At 55.3% G+C, this 6679-nt stretch overlaps 1 pseudogene; it reads right to left on the bottom strand.

The window, feature by feature from the left end:
- Positions 1–1022: 1022 nt before the first annotated feature.
- LOC139358381 (kin of IRRE-like protein 2) lies at positions 1023–5521 on the bottom strand (annotated as a pseudogene).
- Between the last annotated feature and the right edge of the window lie 1158 nt (positions 5522–6679).

The following is a 6679-nucleotide window of genomic DNA, read 5'->3' as shown; positions in this document are numbered from 1 at the left end:
CCCCGTCTCTACTAAAAAATACAAAAACTAGCCGGGCGAGGTGGCGGGCGCCTGTAGTCCCAGCTACTCGGGAGGCTGAGGCAGGAGAATGGCGGGAACCCGGGAGGCGGAGCTTGCAGTGAGCTGAGATCTGGCCACAGCACTCCAGCCTGGGTGACAGAGGGAGACTCCGCCTCAAAAAAAAAAAAAAAAAAAAAAAGCCATAATGGATATTATAATTCTTTTATGTTTGAAATCTTATACGATGTTGGCCAAACTGATAACATTTAAAAGTATGAAATAATTAATACATTATTTTTGTAACACGCTAGTAAAATAATGGATTTCTATCTATTATGTTCCCACTAGGTTCCACTTACAAAAATATTTTGGCATTGTTGAATCCAGAGTGTATGGCCATTCTGAATATTGCTATTTTGAATTTTCTTACATCAAAACATTATCTGAAGCTTCTACACTGCTTTTCTGTGAATCCCTTCTTGTGGTTATATGAGAGTTTGTCATTTGTTGGACCATAATGGGGCAAACTATTTCATGGAGAGGTTTCAAGGCCTCTGGGCTGGGCATCCATTACCTGAGCTGGTGTCCTGTTGGTTTTAGAGTGTTGGCACCTGCTGAGTGATTGAGGCAAGGATCTTAGGGTGCAGGGCTCTCGAGCTCCATAAATCCTCTCTTCCCTGAGAAGAAAAGCTAGCATACTGGAAAAGCAACAAAGTCCTCCATGTTTTATTAGTGTGACTGCTGCCCGTGGGAGGAAAAACAAAGCCATCTGCAGGTGCTGTCAGTGTCAATAACACATGACACCAGGCTCCAACCCCACTGAGTTGATTTGGTGGTCTAAAATATTTTGGCCAGACATAGGACTGCATCTGTGGCTTTGTATATTTGTTGAAGGAGCTACCTAAGCTCATTTGTTAAATTTTTAAAAAGCAAATGAAGCGGACCTAGAATTGGTTTAATGAAGATGTGGCTCACAAGGGCAATGAGCAGCAGGTGGGCTCTGCTATCTGGGCAGGGTTAGTTCAATTAAGAAAAGCTTTGTCAGCAAGCTGTTGATTTCTTTGGGACCCAGATGACAACCCACTGTTGTCGAGACTAGTTCCATGGCTAGACTCAAGGGCTGTCACTACTGGGGGAGCTGGGATGGAGACGGTGGGTCACTCAGAGGAGAGGCTTTGCTCTCCCCAAAGGCTGTAACAAAGCCTGGTCTGGCCAGCGCACTCTCCGCTAACCTTAATCAATCAGGCCATGCTGCCTCCAAACTCTGATTCCTCTAAAAGCCTCGCCTTTAATAGGTCGGTCTCCAGGCCCCGCTGGGTGTAAGGCTCCTTCCAGGCCACTCCCACTGCATTAGCCCTTGCCCCCTCTGTCCACTCCCTATCCCAGGACGGGCTAGATCCCCTAGAAGCCCCGCCTTCTCACCGTTCACAGTCAGCGGAGCCTCCGCGGCGCAGCCCCCCTGGCCCGAGAGCCCAGGCTCAGCCCTGCACACATAGTCTCCTGCGTCCTGTGGTCCCACCGACGGAAGGCGCAGTGCGTCTCCAGAGCCCAGCACCTGCGACAGGCAAGGGGCGTCAGAAGCCGGATTTGCAAGGAAGCCTGGTCCCCCGCCAGCCACCGCCTCAAGATTTAGGGCTGCACCTGCGCGCCACAGCGGCGGGTCCAGATTACCCGTGGAAGCGGGTTCCCGCGCCAGGCACAGCTGAAGGAGGCGTCTTCCCCCACGTCCACGGACACGGGCTCCGGCTTTGCCTGCAGAATCGGCCCAACTGGACGAAGGAGATGAGGGGTCACAAGGCCGGAGAGGAATGCAGTCCCTGACCCGGGATCAGCCCCATAGAAACACCACACCCTCTAGGGGGCAAGAATATGCCCCAAGTCCACTCTCTTCCTCCTAATACCCCACGCCCACTCTCCTGACCCCGCCCCTCAGCAACCCTGAAAGCCTCGCCCACCTTTGACCACACCCACAGCCCCGCCCCAGCTCACACAGCACATCCAGCGCAGTGCTGCGGTTGGCGCTGCCCACGGCGTTGCTGACCTCGCAGGACACGGGCTCAGTCAGGAACGAGGCGCCTGCCACGACCTCCAACCTTGGCCCACGGGTCCCGAGCACCGAGGAGCCCCCTTTTGCCCACCTGAGGAAATGGTGGCGCTGTTACCGTTATCCCTGCTCTCTGGCACACCTACTCAGGTCCCAGCCCTTCCCAAGCTCACTCTTGGGGCTAGGGAGAGGTGGTCTTCGTCCTCACCTGTAGCCTGTGACTGGAGGCTGGGCTGTGGCCTGGCACAGGAAAGTGACCTTCTCTCCCTCCTGCACAGTGTGTGGTGAAGCAGACAGAGTCACCTCTGGGGGGTCTGTGAGGGTGGGACAATGGTCAGGTGGGCAAGGACCAGGAACACCTCTGTCACTGGCCTAGGGGTCCAGTGCCTGATTCCTCCACCCCAGGAGTCTGGGCCCCTAATCCCCTTCTCCCTTTGAGTCAGGAGTCTGGGCTTTCAGTTCCCAATTCCCCCAGTTAGGGAGTCAAGGCCCAGCTTCCTCTTTCCCCAGGGACCCCCAGCCATCTGTCGTCTCCTGCTCGGAGTCTCACTCTGTTGCCGAGTGGCAGGATCTCAGCTCACTGCAACCTCTGCCTCCGGGGTACAAGTGATTCTCCTGCCTCAGCCTCCCAGGTGGCTGGGATTAAAAACGTGTGCTATCATGCCCGGCAAATTTTTGTATTTTTAGTAGAGATGGGTTTCGACATGTTAGCCAGACTGGTCTCGAACTCCTGAGCTCAGATGATCCGCCCGCCTCGGCTTCCCAAAGTTCTGGGAGTACAGGCATGAGCTACCATACCTGGCCCTCTCCTGCTCTCTTAGATCCAGGAATCCAGGTCCCAGTTTCCTCATTCCCCAGGGGCCACAGTCCCCTCCTTCCTCATACCCAGGAGTCAGGGCCCCACACCCCTCTTTCCCAGGGCCAGCTGCACTCACACTGCAGGCTCAGTGTGATAGCTGTGTCCCTTCCCGCAGGCAGGGCCTGGCTCCAGGCCCTGCAGACCAAGGTGGCTCCATCATCATGGCTGGAAGGGGTCAGGGTTAAGGTGCTCTCCACTGATCCAGGGGTCCCTTCCTTCAGCAGGGTCTGGAGGGATGGATAAGAATAATAATGCCATCAGGGGTGTCCAATCTTTTGGCTTCCCTGGGCCATATTGGAAGAAGAATTGTCTTAGGCCATACATGCTAACACTAATGATAGCTGATGAGCTAAACAGTTACAAAAAAGTCTCATCATGTTTTAAGAATGTGTATGAATTTGTGGTGGGCCATGGCTGCATGCAGCCCACAGGCAACAGGTTGGATAAGCTTGCCTTACTTATATAGGGTTCACTATGTGTTGGGCACTCTTCTGGGCATTTATAGGTATTTATTTATTTAATCCTCACCATACCCTATGACATGCATGCTATTATTATTCCAATTGTATAGATAAGGCAACTGAGGCACAGAGAGGTTAACTAAACATCAATCAACTAGCAAGTGGCTGAGACATGATTTGAACCCAGGTAGTCTGGCCCTAGAATCTTGACCCTGCATCATATTTCAAGAGTCCAAACCCTTGAACCCCTGCCCTCCCATGTCTTCTTCTCCTCGGGATGAGCCTGTGGTCAGAGTGTACCCCAAGTTTTCCTGAATGGGCAATGGCTAGCACAGGAATTTGGACCTGACCTGATGGAAGGTGGTTCCATCCAACCGAACCCCATCTCGGAACTACAGCAATTCAGGGGTAGGGCAGGCATCCCCAAGGCTCCGACGTGTCAGGTTCACAGGAACTCCAGCAATGAGAGACACAGAGGGGCCGCCCAGCACCTGGGGGACTTCTGGGGGGACTGCAAGGTGGATTTGGGGTCAGAGATGGATCCTGATCCTCTCAGCTCCAATTGACCACTCCCCTGGGCTCCCTGGACTCTGCTACTCCCAGCTAGTACTGGCTGCCCCCTTGGGCTCCCAGGGGACAAGTGGGTGAGGTCCTTACCCAGCACGTGAAGTTGGGCTGGTCTCGAGCGGAGGCCTGCTTGTGTAGCCTGACATTCATATGATGCTTCATCCTCTAGCTCCATGGGCCTAATGTGGAGGTCATACTGGCCATTGGCTGCATTCCCTGATATCCAGTACCGGGACCACCCTGGAGTCAGGGAGGAGGCAGCACGCCATGGTTCTGACCGGTCCACACATTTGGTGGTAAGACACTATTAAAGAGTGTGTACTGGGCCCATAGAGACTCTAACTCCCTCCCAACCCAGAGTCACTGCAAACTTGGTGGTAATAAATTCAGAAAGGAAAGCAAGAAAATGATTGCCATGAAAGTTAGGTTAGATACTACTTCTGGAGTGAGGGGGAGGGGGGCTATGATAGGGGAAAGGAATACGGGGGCTTCTGGGGAGCTGGCAGTGGACTTGGGTATTGGCTGTGTGAGTGTCTATATTATTTGGTAAACCTTCCGTTTATGTTTACTGTATTTTTTGCATTTATGTTCTCTTTCTTTCTTTTCCTTTTCCTTTTTTTTTTTTTTTTTTTTTTTTTTTTTGAGACAGGGTCTCACCATTACCTGGAGTGCAGTGGCTTGATCATGGCTCACTGCAGCCTTGAACTCCTGGGCTCAAGCAATCCTACCACTTCAGCCTACTGAGTAACTGGGACTACAGATGCACATCACCATGCCTGGCTAATTTGTTTAAAATATATATATTTTTTTCTAGAGATAAGGTCTTGTTAGGTTGCCCAGGCTGGTCTCAAACTCCTGGTTTCAAGCTATCCTCTGGCCTCAGCCTCCCAAAGCGTTGGGATTCCAGGCGTGAGCCACCGCACCTGGCCTGTTTACTATTTCGCAATAACATAATAATTCCAAAACTCTATGGGTCACCCTCAAAGAAGCAGCTCAAAAATCAGGACTCCTAAATGTTTACCCAAGCCCATCAATTTCCCAAACTTAAAATGTCAAAATAGAAACTGCAGGTACAGCCAAGCCCAGCAACTCTACCCCTAGCCAGCCCGTCCCAGCGTGGAGAGAACCGTCTTACCTCGCGGGTCCCTTTGGCCCCCTAGGGCCAGCCCACTCTAAGTCCCCTGAACTAGCCCACAGTAGGCGCCCAGAGCACACCGCAGCCGGGCTTCCTCCCCCAGCAGCACCACCAGGTCCTCTGGCTGTTGCAGGAAATGGGGCGACCGGTCTAGGAAAGTTGGGGGCAGCAGGGCTGAGCTTAGCACCTTCAAGAGCCCCCTCATTCAGGACCCAGGGGTCCCAGCCCCCAACTCCCTTCTCCCTAGTGAAGGGGCAGCCCGCAAGCAATCCCCCCACACCCACCCCATATTCATCCGCTCCCTTCGTGCGGTACCTGCGCTCCCTCTGAAGCAGAAGAGCAGGACGAGGAGGGCGGGGACCAGCATCCTGAGCGTGTGTCCCCCAAGGTTCACGAGATTTGCAGTCGCACGGGCCTCCCTGTCAACTTCTTCCTCGGAAGCACTCCTCCTGTCACCCTGGCCCGGACCCCCCTTCGCGCTCGACTCTTCGCCCCAGCCTAGAGAACCCCTGTCTCTGGCCTGGAGTCCTCCAAGTGAGCTCATCCGCAGCCTCTGACGCTCTGAAACGCCTGCCAGTTCCGCGCCCTGGGTCTCTGGGAGACCCCAAGAGGGCCCAATCCAGCTCGCCCCGCCCGGGTCCGCCTCCTGGGAGCTCCGCCCTCTTCCCATTGAGAAACTCCCGGGGCTGGACGCGGATGAATGGGGGATGCAGGGCGGGGTCCCCCGGCGGGTGGACGCCCCCAGTTCAATTGGGGTCTGGGAGCCAGAACACCTGGGTTCCAGGAGGGGGTCCGGGCTGGGATGGACACCTGCGCCCTGCCAAGGTTGAGGGGCAGGCATGGGGGTGAGGAGGAGGGAAGGGAAAGAGTGGAAGAAACTTGCTCAGCCCAGGTCCTGGAGGGACTGCGCTCAGTGGAAACCGAGCTATAAATGGGGGCCTCTGGGGCCTCGCCACTTTCCGCGCCCTGGGGAGGCGGGGTCCGGGGCTCCTCTGGCCTGCGGGTCGGGAAGAGGGCACGCCGATACCTGGGGGACAGTTGGGACCCCTGCCTTGACTCCCCCAGCCTCAAAACCCCTCCTCAAAGTGGGGAACAGAGGGCTGTTCCCTTGTTATGGCTGCAAACGTCCTAAGACCGAGGAATCCAGGACCCCGGCCCCTCCTTTCCCAGGACCCCGCAGTCCCGGCCCAGCCCCTCTCCCCACTCCGCTGGCCGGGCACCTCGGCCTGGTTGCCTGGCGACGGCTGGGAGGCGGCGGTGCCTGGCCAGGGCAGGCAGGGAGGCTGGGAACCGCGCAGCTTGTCCTGACGCTCCATGCAGCCCAGTCAGCTGGGGCGTTCCCAAGCTGCGCAGCTGGCCAAGCAGGTGGGAGGGACCCCGAGCAGCCTGAAGGAGGGCTGGGGAGCTGGGACCCTGATCTGACATTCCTGGACCTGTAAGAACTGGGGGGTCCACATTCAAATTCTACGCTGTTCTTAGGCTCAGACTCTGTGTCCCTAAATGGCGGGGTGGGGTTGGGAGTAGGGGTTGGACTTACAGGATTGTAAGGGACTGGTGGTTGAGGCCTTTGCTGGCTGAGACGCTGATGGCCTGATCTCCTGGTTCCTTGAGAG

Source organism: Macaca nemestrina, chromosome 15 (assembly GCF_043159975.1).
Source record: "Macaca nemestrina isolate mMacNem1 chromosome 15, mMacNem.hap1, whole genome shotgun sequence".
NCBI classification, from domain to species: Eukaryota; Metazoa; Chordata; class Mammalia; order Primates; family Cercopithecidae; genus Macaca; species Macaca nemestrina.
The sequence above is the reverse complement of the archived record's forward strand: the minus strand, read 5'-3'. Positions and strand labels throughout refer to the sequence as shown.